General features: G+C 31.7%; 1 pseudogene; it reads left to right on the top strand.

Moving 5' to 3' along the window:
- The first annotated feature begins 486 nt into the window (after positions 1-486).
- Positions 487-14,019, top strand: LOC142632483 (TMV resistance protein N-like; annotated as a pseudogene).
- The last annotated feature ends 1,670 nt before the right edge of the window (positions 14,020-15,689 follow it).

Raw genomic sequence — 15,689 nt, 5'->3', positions numbered from 1 at the left:
TTCCTTTACGAGCTCCATTTTTTCCTTTCCGATGTTTTTAGCTTTACGGGTAAAGATGCTAATTGGGGCTTCATAGTGGACATGGATTTTTAGAGTGACCGAATTGGACAGGGGATGTGTATCAAATTAATTTGCATTGGTTTTGCAGTTGTAGATGTAATCATGTAGTGATGTTTATTGGGTTTTTTCATGTAATGAAGGCTAAACGTTACTGTCACACCGTTGTTTCCTGTGCTACTTATAATATATTTGACAATAGCAAAGCAGAGGAGTCAACTCTGACCACTACAAGGAGTTGCTTCCATCTACGTGTTTTCCAACGTGAATGCTTGTATGTCTGGAGCTCTTTACTTGTTTTTCTACATTGGAGGGTGACAAATCAGTTTCCCATTTTATCTTCCCAGGCTTGCAATCCTTGTCTGCCTTATACTGAAACCCATCTCTCCTCTTTTTTAGATCTTCTCACCCTTCTCCTCATAGACCATGATGGCTTTCCCAACCAATGAAGAAACCTCCTTTTCTTCTTTCACTCCCCAATGAAAATATGATGTGTTCTTAAGCTTTAGAGGTGAAGATACCCGCCATGATTTTACAGACCATTTATATCAAGCTTTTTAATACCTTCATCAATGATAACCTTCAAAGAGGAGAGGAAGTTTCAGTAAAGCTTCTTAAAGCCATTGAGTTGTCAATGATTTCAATTATTATATTCTCTAAAAATTACACATCTTCTACTTGGTGCATGGATGAACTTGTTAGGATTCTTGAGTGTAGGAAAAATGGTCAGTTGGTTTTACCAGTGTTTTACAAAGTGAGCCCATCGGAAGTATCTAAACAAAAGATGGAAGTATCTAAACAAGAGAGAGTTTGGGGTAGCATTGGCTAAACATGAAGAAAATTTCAAAGATAGCATGGGCAAGGTGCAGAGATGTAGGACAACCCTATGTGAGGTTGGTAGTTTGTCTGGATGGCATTACAAGAATGGGTATGTATATCTCATCATCAGTCTCATGCTTTTCTCTTTCTATTTTTAAGATAAAATTGGAGAGGTTTATATAGATTTCACAAAATACAAACCAAGGATATTTACAATAAATGAGGTGCAGTTCCAACAAAAAAAGGTTTAAATATTAGACCCAAAAAAATAAGAGTTGCCCCCCTCACACAAAATAAAAGAATAAAAAATTAAACAATTAATCAAGTAGCTAAAACCTCTCTCTCTCTCTCTCTCTCTCTCTCTCTCTCTCTCTCTCTCTCTCTCTCTCTATATATATATATATATATATTAATGGCTAAAACTGAGAGAAAATCCAATTAAATTCTAAATTAGAGTATAATTTTGTACCATGTGTCTCATCTAATTTTTAAATGTATGTGTCAAGTGAATTATTAGGCGCAAAAATCAAAGAGTCTAAATTCAATTAGAGTCTAAATTTAATTTTAATTAGGGTTCAATTTTGTGTTGTGTCTCAACTAATTTTTTAATTTTTGTGGTAAGTAAATTATTGGGTGCAAAAACTGAAGAGTCTAGATTCAATTTTATATATTTTAGAAATTCATGGTTTAAAAATAATGTAAGTTGTAATTCTTACACTAAGTTTAATTTGAATTCACATATATATGTAATTGTGATTATTTTTAAATATACCCGTGTATATGCACAGGGTTAGACACTAGCAGTTGATAATAACAAAAAAAAACTGTCTCTTTTTTAACCCCTCCCCCCTCCAAAAAATTTTAAAAAAAAACCTACTAGAACAATGTTTCTCCTTTTTTTTCCCCTCTCCTATTTGGTGAGTTCTAGTTGTTGAGTTCAAATAGTGAGTATTTAATAAAAACAATTTTCTCTTGCAGATTTTTATTATTTGGGACTAAGTTTTTCGTTGTTATTGTTGTTAAGTTTGAAATTGTTTGTCAATGTTTGAATTAGACTCAAATGTTAAATAAAAAAAGAAAAAAAAAAACAAGTGAGATTTAATGTTAGGGAGTGATGGCACTCAAAAAAATTATAATAAAATATTGGTGTTTTTTTTGGGGAGGGTACATATTGATTGCAAAGTAGACAATTTGTGTATATTGAAATTTATAAAAATAATAAGTTTCTCATCAAAATGATACACACACACGTGTAAATGTATGTATGTATGTGGTTTGAATTTATTTTAACTAATTTATCCATATGTGATTCGGCCCCTTAAGCCAAAATTTCTAACTCCTCCCCTAAGTGCCACAAGATTATCTACAACATAAGATCGGAAAATCCATCTACACGACTACTCCCCAACTCATCCAATCAAACATAATTGCATGCTTAACAAAATACGGGCTCTGAGCATATTCTCTTATTCTTTCCACTTGGTCTTTCCTCTCTCAGCTAAAAGATCTGCCACTCCATTAGCTTCATGGTAGATGTGTTGCAGCTTAACGTTCCATTGTCTCCCTAGAAGGTTCTTGCAATAAAAAGCAACCATAGACATTCCAACAGTAGGATTGGATTGAGAAGTTAGTAGATAAATAACAAGAGTAGAATCTAAAACCCAACTCCCAAGCCATGTGAAGACCATGTCTAATAGCCCAAAGTTTTGCAACATTATTTAGAAGCAAGGTTACCGATACCGTATCGGTACCGACCGTACCGGCCGGTACATACCGTACCGGCCAGTGCACTGATACCGGTACACTTTTATTTTGTACCGAAAAAAATACCGGCCGTACCGACCGCGTACCGGCCAATTTCGGGCAATACCGGCCGGTACAAAAAAAAGCTTTTTTTTTTAGTTTTGTAATTTTTGAATTTTTGTAAGGGCATAATGGTAACTTATTTACATTAACTTGTTAGTATTATTTGTTTTCTTAGTATGCAATGAACAACTAAGCTTTCTATTTTTTATATTGTGTTTTTTTTTTTTTTCCTTTTAATTGATACTAAAGTCTAAAACTACGAATAATTTGTTCTGAATTGAGGTAATGTTTTATGATAAACTTTTATATTTACTATAATATAAGTGAAATATTATATGCTTATAAACATAGTTCTAGAGATTTTGGTGTGTGTGTGTGTGTGTGTGTGTGTGTGTATATATATATATATAAAATAGCGGTAAACCCGAAACGGTACACCGGTATTGACCGGTATCCAAAATATATCGTACCGGTGGCCAAACCGGTACAGCCTCCGGTACGATATTGACTTCCTTGATTAGAAGTGATACCCAGTTTATAAAAAAGCCCTTCATTCATTTGCCTTCATGGTCATGAATAACTTCTCCAACCCCCGCTTTGCCCAAGTTGTCTTGAGGGCTTCCATTCGTATTTAAAGTGACAAAGGGAAGATGAGGAGGATTCATAGTTAGAGTTTTGTGACCCACTTATGTTAAAAACATGGCTAAATATGTTATTTTGCTCAATTTTGATGTCTCTCTTCTTCCAAAAAAAAAAACATAAAAATACAAGATCAAATAAGATTAAAAAGAATTCAACGGAACACTTGCATCATGGGATTTCAAACACAAATAAACAACTTAAATTTTGATCAAACTACAGGTGGATAAGTTGTAATTTACCTTTGATTTTGTAACTCGGGGGTAGGGGGTGTTTAGAATGTTTTAGTTGTGAGAAAATGGAACTCTCTAGCTAAATTAATTCTATAATAAATGTATTCACTTAAAGAGGTTATAGCTTGAGAGAATATAAATCTATATCTGTCTAACCATAGCTACGACATCCCAAAAGCAAATAAAGTATTCTTGCGAACCCATATTGGTCAAGTATGGAATGTGAGTTTCTACTACGTTTCTTTCCTCACCTAAACAAAGTTTCACACAACTACTTGATAAAAGCCTTAATCTGATTTATTGGCCAAAAAAAAGTACTAATATTAATGATGCTTCTCAAATTCATGGCTAATTTTTCCAAATAGCATAATTTTAAAAAAAAATTAAGAAAAATGCATCCGGCCAAACTTATTTAGTTATGTAATATATTTTTTTTGGAACTCAAGTTTGACAAATTTGGGTTTACCAAACTCAAGTTCCAAGCATTATGGGCTCATGTGATAATTTGATCAAACATGGTACTTAGAGCTCGAGTTTCACTTGGAACTCAAGTTTGACGAACTTGAGTTCCAAAAAAGTACTACATAACTAAATAAGTTTGGCCGGATACATTTCTCATAAATTTTAGTCAAACTTGAGTTCCAAAAAAGTACTACATAACTAAATAAGTTTGGCCGGATACATTTCTCATAAATTTTTCCTAAAATTATGCTATTTGGCAAATAATTCCTTAAATCCATGGATTATATGTCATTAATTGAATTAACAATGTTTCAAGGGTATGTTGTAATGTACAAAACTCAATTTCTTCAATTTAGTTTATTTTCATATCTATATTTCCAACTAATTCAACTTATTTAACATCTCTTGTGCTTTGTGTTTTCCAGTGGACCTAAATCCAAATTTATCCAACAAATTATTGAAAAGATATCGGATACCAAATTAAATTGCACACGATTATTTGTTGCTAAATACCCTATTGGAGTAGATTCACATGCCAAGGCCATAGAATCACTTTTAGATATTAAGTCAAATGATATTTGAATGGTTGGGACTCATGGCCTTAGGGAGATAGATAAAACTACAATTGCAAAAGCTATTTATAACAGAATTTTTGATCAATTTGAAGGACGTTGTTTGCTTGAGAATGTTAGAGAGAAAAGTCTATAACAAATGATGGCATAATCCAATTACAAGAGAATCTTCTTTCTAAGATCTTACGAGACAAACATTTGAAGGTGGACAGTGTAACAGAAGGAATCAATATGATATAGGAAATGCTTCATAGTAAAAGGATTCTTTTAATTCTTGATGACGTGGACAAATCTAAACAAATTGAAAATTTGCTTGGATCATGTGATTGGTTTGTTTGAGGAAGTAGAGTCATTCTAATTTATAACAACAAGAGATGAACACTTAGTAGCCACTCTTGGAAAAAATTTTACATCTTATGAGGTTAAGGAATTAGACAAACATGAAACTCTTGAACTCTTTAGTCAATATGCCTTCCATGGAAACAAACACAGGGAAGATTATTTGGAACTTGCAAGGCATGTTATACATTATGCCAAAGGCCTTCCACTAGCTCTAGCAATAATAGGTTCTGATTTGTGTGGAAGAACTAAACTTGAGTGGAAAAGTGCAATAGATAAATATGGAAAAATTCCTAAAGAAGATATTCAAGAGATACTTAAAGTAAGTTATGATGGATTGGAAGAAACTGAAAAGGAAACTTTCCTTGATATTGCATGTTTCTTCTTAGGATGGTATAGAGATTATTTTGATATATTAGACGCTTGCGATTTATATCCAAATTTTGGTATTCCAATACTTGTTAATAAACCTCTCATAACTATTGATCAAAATGGCACACTATCAATGCATGATTTGATAAAACAAGTGGGTGGGTAAGGAAGTTGTTCGGCAAGAATCACCTGAAATCCTAGGAAAACGCAGTAGGTTATAATTATAAGGATGCCCTTGAAGTGTTGACCAGAAGTAAGGTATAAGTTCTTTCTCTTCAAATCAAAAATAAAATAAAATAAAATAAAATCCCACTAGGTAGATGTAATGAATTTTTTTTCTTTGAATTTTTTTTTCTTTTTAACATGGTAGAAAATATTAGTTTATCAATATTATCTTTTATTAAAATTTCATGATGATTACACTAATGGAAAATTCTATTGTGTGTACCATTCATTTAATGCATTATCCTATTGGGGATCATGCAAAATTCGAGGCATAATGTTGTATTTTCCTAATCCAATAACAATGCAACTACATGCTAAAGCTTTCAAAAGGATGGAAAATCTTAAATTTCTTATAGTTCGTAATGTACACATTTGTGAAGAACTTAAATATCTCCCCAATGGATTAAGGTTGCTTGAATGGCCCGGATATCATTTTTCCTTGCCATCAAAATATTGTCCTCTCAACAACTTGTTGCATTTGGAATGCCACATAGTCACATTAGATTAGAGAACCTATTCAAGCAGGTATGATTACTAGTATCTCTAAATTATAATTTTCTTAAATTTTATTTTAAAATATGTTCCAGACTTATACTAATTTTTTTCACCTTGTACAGGAGTTATGGTTTGAAAATTTGAAATGTATCAATTTAAGTGAATGTGATTCATTACAAATCTATATATTACTAAAAACTGAAGCGTAGCGTTTAATGCTGCTATGCTCACGTTGAGCCACATCAGCGTCCACATCATTATCTTTTTTCTTTCCATTTTCTTATAATTATTTTTAATATATTTTTATTTCATATTTACACTTCTTCAATCTTTCTCCCTCTCTTACCTTTTCATCTCCCCACTACTTCTCCAACCTTTCTCCTTCTCTCACCTTCTCATCTCCCCACCATTGTTATTAATACCGTTTCGGACCCCGTTTCGGTTTGTCCAGTGGAATGGAATATTTCGGTACCGGCCGATTTCGGCGTACCGTTTTAAGATGTTTCGGGTTCCTAAAAATTAAATTATATATATTCTTGTAAAACATAAAATTGTCAATTCTAATAAATAAATAACTAAATTTCAAATAATACAAATAATTTAGTCTAAACTCTTAAGTCTTAAACATCAATATAACATTTATTTAACATCACACAATAAGAAAATTTACGAGACAATAACTAAACATCAAATAATACAAAATATTTAGTCTTAACTTTTATGTCTTAAACCTCAATACAACATCAAACAATAAGAAGATTTATAACAAGTCATTACTCATTACATAAGCCCATAATAATTAATAACTAATAAGCCAACAAAATTTATAACATAATATTAGCCATCAAAATTTTTTTTTTTTTTTTCCATAGGCCAAATCATGTACCGGCCGGAATTCACATCTTGGCCGGAATTGGCCGGAATGGACCGGAATGGACCGGAATGGCCCGAAATCTGGCCCGAGGTGGAACGTTGGGTATCCTGGTACTGGTTTGCATACCGGAACGAAAAATTCCGGCCGGAACGGAACGGAATCAATAACAATGCTCCCCACTACCTTCTATATTAATATCATTATTCATCTTTCCCTTCATCTTCTTCTATTTTTGTCTCTTCTTATTCACACCCTTTTACTATAAATTTGTCACTATCTCTTCCATTCTATGCATAGTTTTCCCTTACAAAAAAATGTTCTCTCTCTCTCTCTCTCTCTCTCACACACACACACACACACATACACACACAATTTTTGGGTGGATTTTTATTTTTTTTTTATTTTTCTTGTATCTTCGCTTTAGGTTGATAATTTTTTAAATTCTTTAATCTATTTTAGGTTAATGCAATTCAGTTTTGTTTTTTTTAATTGCTGTGTTTTTTTTTCTCTCTCTTTGATTGTTAAATGTTATCCTATATTGTGTTATAAAGGATTAAATATAAAAATATAATATTACTCTACTAAATAGCATGATTTATTAATTTAATTTGGTAGTTATTGTAATTTGATAGCATGATTTTTATAGTGCTCAATTTAGATGTTAAATTATGAGACTTTAATAATTTTTGTTTATTTTTTAATCCTTTGTGGTGGACAAAGTACTCTTAATAATTGTATTAGAAGTACTCTATAATGTCATTTATTTAGAAAAAAGCAAAGGTTGGCTAAACAAAAATTATTGGATGAGAGACAAATTTTATCTTTCACAAATTTACTTTAATTATTATTATTATATAACATTGCAGATATAGAAATTTAATTCTTAGATTTTGCTAATAATTGTTTATTTGATAATATGTTTTGGGTGGACGAAATTACAATTTTTGCAAAGAAAATAACCTTGGTCGATTATAAACAACAAATTGTTTTCCTAATTGGTCCAATTAATCATAGTTAAGTTTTATTAATTTTTTTAGTTACTTTTTTAAGTGTTTTGGATTGTAGGCAAAAAAAAAAAAAATTTTGAGAAAGTTTGTTTAAAACTAAAAGAATAATTTCCAAATTTTATATTCTTTTTAATCATTCACAAAATGTTATAAATGACTTTTATTAAAAAATAAATATTTTTTTTAACTTGCCTTTTGAATTTCTGAGAAAATTTGTATTTTTTTTTCATTTTAGTACGACAAAAATGATTAAATTTTATGATTATTCCTATATTACATCTATAATTATTCTTATTATAAATAAAAATATAATTAAAAAATACACGACTCTTTATTAAATTAATTTAAACTGTATAAAAATAATTAATAAAATCACCATAAAAATAATTATTATGTGCAATGCGCAGGTTTGCGGCTAGTTTACATAACTTATGTGCTCCAAACCTAGAGGAAGTGGGCCATTCTTATTGTAAAAATTTGGTCGAGGTTGATGAGTCTTTTGGATTTCTTGAGAAGCTTAAAGAATGGCATCTCACACATTGCGAGAAACTTCAAATTCTTCCAAGCAAGCTAATGTTGAAATCTCTTAAAAATTTTAATCTTGAGGGCTGCTCAAGCCTTGAGAAGTTCCCCAATATTCATCCAATTATGAAATGTTTGGAGGTTTTAGAATTTTTAAGGAGTGGTATTAGAGGGTTACCCTCGTCAATCTGATATCTCATTGCACTTAGGACGTTATACCTATATGATTGCCCAAATCTCAGTCAACTTCCAGATGTAATTTATAAATTGCAATTGCTTGAGGAATCAATTTTTCCTACAACTTCATCGATATTGGCAAGCGATTCTCCTAATTGTTCTTTTTGGTACGGGTTTTCAAGGTTGGAAGCATTGAAGTAGAGTTTTTTTGAAGCAGGAATACTTCCCTATATTGAAGTATCTATATCTATCCCAAACGAATATTGTTACCATCCCCTAACACATTAGTAGTTTTACTAGATTAGTGGTACTTGAAATAACCAGTTACAAGAAGCTTCAAGAAATTCCAAGACTTCCACAATCTATAAGACGAGTGTGTGCAAAGAATTGTTGGTCATTGGATCCAATAACATCAAGTAGACTATTGAGTCAGGTTTCTCTCTTTTTCTCTCTCTTTAAGTTATAAAGAAACATCTTCTCAAAAAAAAAAAAAAAAAGTTATAAAGAAACATATTTTGTTACCTTCTCAAATACTACATTACTATATTTCCTAATGCAGATTGGAGAAATCATAGGGAATTTACCAAATAAAGAATGTGAAGGTGCAAAAGGAGACATATTAATGGATATAGGGCCATCAACTGGATATTTGCATCAGGTTCTCTCTCCTTCATTATCATTATATGAGGATGATGATTGTGAAATTATAGTACCGGGGATTGAGATTCCAAGTTGGTTCAACTTCAACCATCAGAGTTTCTTTAAGTCCATATCATTCTTGGTTGGCCGTGAAATTCCAAAAATTACCATCTGTATTACTTTTGGAGAGGAGTTGGCACATACAAGAGGACGTTATTATCAGGTATACCTTTCCATCAACGGTTGTGAAAAGAAACACCATAAGTCAATTTCTAATGAACAAATTCATGATCATCTATGGTTATTTTCTATATCTTCTCAGAAATTGTAGGAGCAACTGAATAACTCACATTCATTTGGACGAAATCACATTGTGGTTACTTGTGAAACCCATCATTGGATTAGTACCCCTTACTCTCTTAGGGTTATATGTTTGACAAAATTCAGTAGTTTCAGCAAGCATCTGTGTTTTATGTCAGTTCCCCAAATCATAAAAAGGTGGGGGGGATTCATGTAGAATGCATATGTTGCCCAGAGAAATCTGGTATTACTTGAGAAATCTGGGATTCATCTGTGTTTTCGAGCGCTAGGCATGGTGGTTGTTCTTCCTCGATCACTTATGACACTAACTCACTGCCATTTCAATCTGTTTTTCCCACTTCTTGTGGCTCAAATATTTATCATGAGATTTCCAACAATGAAAGAGTTTTGGGGCTTTCAAAGAACGAGTTTGAATCTGGTGATTTGAATCTGTCATTATCGGTCCCTAATGATCCTGAGCTCCTGCCTTAACGAGGTTTCCTACACCATAAGTGATTTGATGAAGGACCAAAACGACACTGTGAAGCAAACGCAGAGGTTGACATCATTTAATAGAACGGTGGCGTTTTGTAGAAAAGATTTAAGAAAGAAGCTGAAAACGTTGTCGTGTTTTAGGCTTAAGTGAGGCACATGTCAAGCACATGAACCTAGCTAAGTTGATTGGTAACGGACTCCACGTGTTGTAATCTTATTGGCAGGTTAGAAAGTTAGTTAGTTTGTTAGATTTGTTTCTCTCTTTCCCGCCTTTCATTCTTATTTTCTCCTCTGCTGAGTAGTATAAATGTAATCATGTATTACCATTCATCTTAGATATTCTCTGTGCAACTCAGATATTTCCTCAGATATTCACTTGTAAGTACTACAACTTCTTTTTTTTACTTGGTGAATTTGAATGGTATTGTTTTTAATGTACACAATGAGTACTTGGGTCTGTTTCTTGACATATATACATAAATGAAGTGTTTCGGCTTGTGTCATTGATGTATTTGTTATGTTATGAATGGTTGGATATTGTATGGGTAATACAGTCACGACCCTTGTAGTCATGTGCTAATTGTTTTACATAAAAACATTTTATCAAGTGGCTAGGCTGTGCTGGTTATGTCTGTTTAATTAAGTAATAGCAATAGAAACAATTCCAACATAGAATATATAGTTCCACAATGCATAATTTGATTATTCATTGAGCTACCTGTGTGATGTAATTAAATTCTGCAGATTGAAAGACCTTTCACCAAAAACAATATCAAATACTGGAGGACTTCATCACATGCCTGGTCTGCGTGACTATGGACTTGCAGCTGTAGCAAGGGATTCTTTTCAATGCTTCTGGCTTGTATAACTTTTCGGCCGTTCAACGTCTGCTTCAAAATATTTTATTGATTAATTTGTAAATATTTATAAATTTAATTGTGTTATTTCAGTTTAAACCTGTAGAATATATGGAAATGTGAACTTCCATGAGGCCAAACATATGGTGTGTTATGCATATTTGGAATTTATTGCTTACTAAAATTTTGTCACCATTCTAATGGAAAATTAGTTGCAGACTCAAGCAATGCATGGGACCATATAATTATTTTTTAATGTAGTATAATGTATTATTTATTTTCTAAAATATATAACTATATCTATCTGTTTCTTACCACTAATTCTAGTTCTTAAAAATTAAACTATTTCTAAAAGTATTTCTCATCTTTCTATTTCTATAAATATATCCTTTTTTGAAGTGGTATGTATTCTTCGAACTTTTGTTATAATGTGTTACGCTTTCCTTTTTTTTTTGGGTACAACTAAACTTTTTTATGTTTCAAATTAATGATTCAAATTTTCTCAATAAGTTAAGAAGTAAAAAATATATTCAATTATGCATAATATTGAGTTATTGGATTTGTCATGCCTGATCAAGACATATTATTTCAAGAGTTTGCCAAAAGGCTTTCACTGCTAGACCTTGCTTTACATACCATAGCAGCTGCAACAGATCCTTGTCAAGGGGACTTAACATATTGTGTGGTAAGTCACTGACTATGCTTTTCAAACCTTTTGGAGTTAGGTGTGCATTATTTCTTATTTCACCTTTTGGTTTGTAGGAAAGGTAACTGTTGCTTAAGAAATTGGTTACACTCAATGATCTTGAAATTAGCCAGAAAGTTTCTGTTTAATTTGATATAGAGGAACGACCACAGTAGTAAGCATTACTGGTCTTGAATGAATCATTTTCTTTAGCTACAAGGTTTGTTCTTCACAATTTTTATTTTATTTTAAAAAGAGCTTCCTCCTTGATGTGAGAAAGCACCTAATCAGATGTTGTGGCCAAGAAGAGAGAAAACAAACAGAAGAAAATTAACTCATAGGAGCTTGATGGGATATTCCCATCCTCCTTTGACAGCAACGACGAATTTGGAATCTTTTCTCCTAGTTTGGTTGATTAAGTAATCTTTGCCCCCGCTTCTCAAAAAAAAAAAAAAAAAAGTAATCTTTTCCCCCTATATTGTTTTTAGTTTTTGAGGCTTTGACATAGTTAGGGACATAGATATGGATTGGAGAAATTTATAACAAAAAGGGTAGAAGTAGAAGTAGTACCAGAGGAGAAGTAATTTGCGTAGAGAAAGAAAAAGTACTAAAAAGTTTGATTTTTTATAGATAAATTTCGCTCTCCAACTGCCATTGAGAAGGTCTTCAATGAGGAGCCAGATCGAAGAGGTGGAGTAAATGGACTTTGACCTGGAGATGGAATAACAAAAAGATGAAATTGAAGGTCAAATTACTTTGCTTGCTTGGAGGTCAGCTGATTTGATTCTTATCATTCTTTTTTTCTCTCTTAATAAAGATTTTAACAATTTAATAATTGGAAATGAAAATTTGGATGGGGTTCACTCTTAGTTTTAGATCTCTCAAATTCTTGAGTCAATTGTGGGCAAGCACAAAGCCAAGAAACAAAACAGTTGAGAGAAAATGAGATTGTTGTTCCTTAATAGAAGGGAGTCACAGGTTGAGACTTGAGAAACAAGGTGGAGGTAGAGTGGAGTGATACACACAGTCGTTCAAACTTTTTTGCTTGTTTTCTCTCTCCCACTAAAAGTTAGGATATTTGTGAGTGTAATTAATAAGGAGATATTGAAAATGCTGTTAATTAGGTAAATATTTAATGATATGGATAACGGTATTTTCTTTTTAACCAATAGATATTTTGGAAATCAATGGCTATTAAAAAGTGTAATTTTAGTGGAGTTATACTAAGTGTAATTTGAACGAATCTCTTAAGATTGTTGTGAATGCCATGATGTTAATAAAAAAAATGTGAAGGGAAAAAAAGAAAACAAAAAAGAGAAAATCTCCATTGTGATTAATAACTCAATTTCAAAAAGTTGTTACAACCTCTTCTAATTAAAAAGAACAAAAAATGGAACTGAGGAAAAAAAAATAGCACAATGAATTTAAATTACAAAAATCCATCTTCAGAACTTCCAGGCAAAGCTTCCTTCAAATGAGATAGATATTTTAAAAAGGTTTACATAACCAAAAAAAACTAGTAAGCTAATGGTTAGTAATAATAAAATTAGGTGCAAGAATGTCATCTTTCGAAACACAAAAAGCGTCACTTCAAATGAATGACCAAGGAAATCAAGCATAATAGAAGTCCTAAAGGAAAGTTTGATAATAGTTGCATGGGGGGCGGGTGGATGTGAACTGAAAAATCTGTGTTTGGCTGCAGCAATAATGGAAATGGTCTGAAAAATGATGCTACTAATACCCTAGTATGTATTTAGTACCCCATAATCTATTTTATCGGCTTAATCACTTTAAAACTTAAACTACCAATTAGGCATTAGTCTCCATTAGTAAGGCACTCAAGCAGAATTTGGGAATTCTTACTAACATAGTTCTAGATCAGCAATAGTAATCAATAAGAGCATCCAATTTTGAAAGAAATATAATTTTTTTTTTTCCATTCAAGTTATGGGCGACGTTTTATATCGCCTCCTTATAATCTTGACTATTGTTAGCCCCAAAAATTATCAGGTTTATGTTTTCTTATTATATTTCTTAGCTGTTTGTGACTCTCTCTCTCTCTCTTGTTAGAGCGAGTGCATCTGTCGGTTTGTGATTGGTGTTCTCTACAGTTTTATGTTAAATGTTAAGCAAATTTCTTATGCCACAATTTCAAAATAAACTCTATCTGCTTCATACATTTCAAATTGTGTTTCCAAAAAATAGGTTATTATTTGTATATGGAAGCATGCTGGTGCCCCTCTGCCTCTGGTGCATCTGACCTGTGATTCTGGGCCAGGAAGAAATATTGGCAAATGTATCCCAATCATCTGGGGTCCAAGATCTATGTTGATAAAGCCTCTAATTCAGAAAGCAATACAATATCAGAATTCTCATTCCCGGAGGATGTTGAAGTGAAACACCATAATTTAGAAAGCAATGCAATATCAGAAGTCGGTGGATAAAGAGACTGAAGTTCGTTACAATGCTTCTCCTCTATCAATTGCATCTTCAAAGAGCTATGGTGAAAGATTAAGAAAGTTCTACAGGTCAATGAATGTTCCTGTGCCTCAGCCTCTTTCCTCATTAGTGGAGCTTAAGTAAACCAATACGTGTCCCAAGAGGAAGTTTAAGTTATAATCGTACCTTTACATGTGAAGAGGTAATGGGCAAGTATACATAGCATTAGGATTGGTCTTTTGACCATACAATACATCATTGTATTTATATTCCACTTCATGGGGTCGAGATTTTTTATTTTTCCCCTCATTTTGTAGCAACTGTTGATCGCTTTGTGAATAAAGGATGCATTAGATTGGATGCTACAATAATTGCAAGTTGAGTGTACATTCAAATAATGAAAAGATTGTATAAGTCACATCTACTACATTTATTAATTAGGAAAATTATTATATACTTCGAGTACCATAAATGCGTACTTCTTCTTTTTACATGAATTTTGGGTTCCACCATAAATTTAATTAGTAGAACCTACAATCATCTGAAAGGAAGGAGTATACATTTATGGTACTTCAGGAGTATTGTATAATTACCCTATTAATCACGGGTATTGTGTGTGCACACACTATATTCTATTTTAATTAAGTTTTATTAACATTTATTAGTCCATCCTTTAAAGATTGCTTCCAATATCTCCTTGCCTTTTAAGTTCCGTTAACTTAAAAGGCATTCATCATCAAATCTATGTTCTATGAGTGCATTTGGAAAGTAATGAAAATTGAAGCTTATTAAAGTTTTTAGTTTATTTTTGCTACTATTTATGAGTCCTATTATATTTTTTAGTATTATTCATATGTCTCATTGTACTATTCAGCTAGCTTTTAGCTTTTTTTCTAAAGTACTTTCAGTGAAAAGTTTTCAGTTTCAGGTAAATAAACTATTTCCAAGTTGAAGCGTAACATTTATCGATGTTACACTCTAGTTGAGCCACATTATCGTCCGCATCATCATCATTTTTTCTTTCCAATTTTCCCATATGTTTTTTTAACATTTACTCATTGTTTAAATATTTAAATTTTCTCCAACCTTTCTCCCTTCCTTACCATTTCATCTCCCCTCTACCCTCTATCTTAATATCGTTTTTCTTCTTTCCCTTCATCTTCTTTTATTTTGTCCTTTCTTATTCACACCCTCTTACTATAAATTTGTCATTATATCTTCCATTCTAAGCATAGTTTTTCCTCAAAAAATGTCCTATCTCTCTCTCTCTCTCTCAATTTTTTGGTGAATTTCTTTTTATTTTTCTTGCATCTCTACTTTAGGTTGATATATTTTTATATATTTTTTAGAACCCTATTTTGAATTGATGCGATTTAGTTTTGTGATTTAAATTTTTTTTTTTTTTATTACTAAATGTTATCCCATTACATTACAAATAATTAAATCTAGTATATAGGAATATAATATTATTCTTTTACATAGCATAATTTTTATAATTTGATATTTATTGTTATATCTTTTATTTTTATTTTTTTCTTATATTATTTTATTCAATATTTAAATTTTATTACATCCTTCGTATCATTAAATTGTTTATTTTCTCCTCTTTATTATAAAAAATTAAAAATTTATTATTTTACTTAAATTCAATAAATAAAATTTTCCTCCTAAAAGT

This window comes from Castanea sativa, chromosome 4, assembly GCF_040712315.1.
Source record: "Castanea sativa cultivar Marrone di Chiusa Pesio chromosome 4, ASM4071231v1".
NCBI classification, from domain to species: Eukaryota; Viridiplantae; Streptophyta; class Magnoliopsida; order Fagales; family Fagaceae; genus Castanea; species Castanea sativa.
The sequence above is the reverse complement of the archived record's forward strand: the minus strand, read 5'-3'. Positions and strand labels throughout refer to the sequence as shown.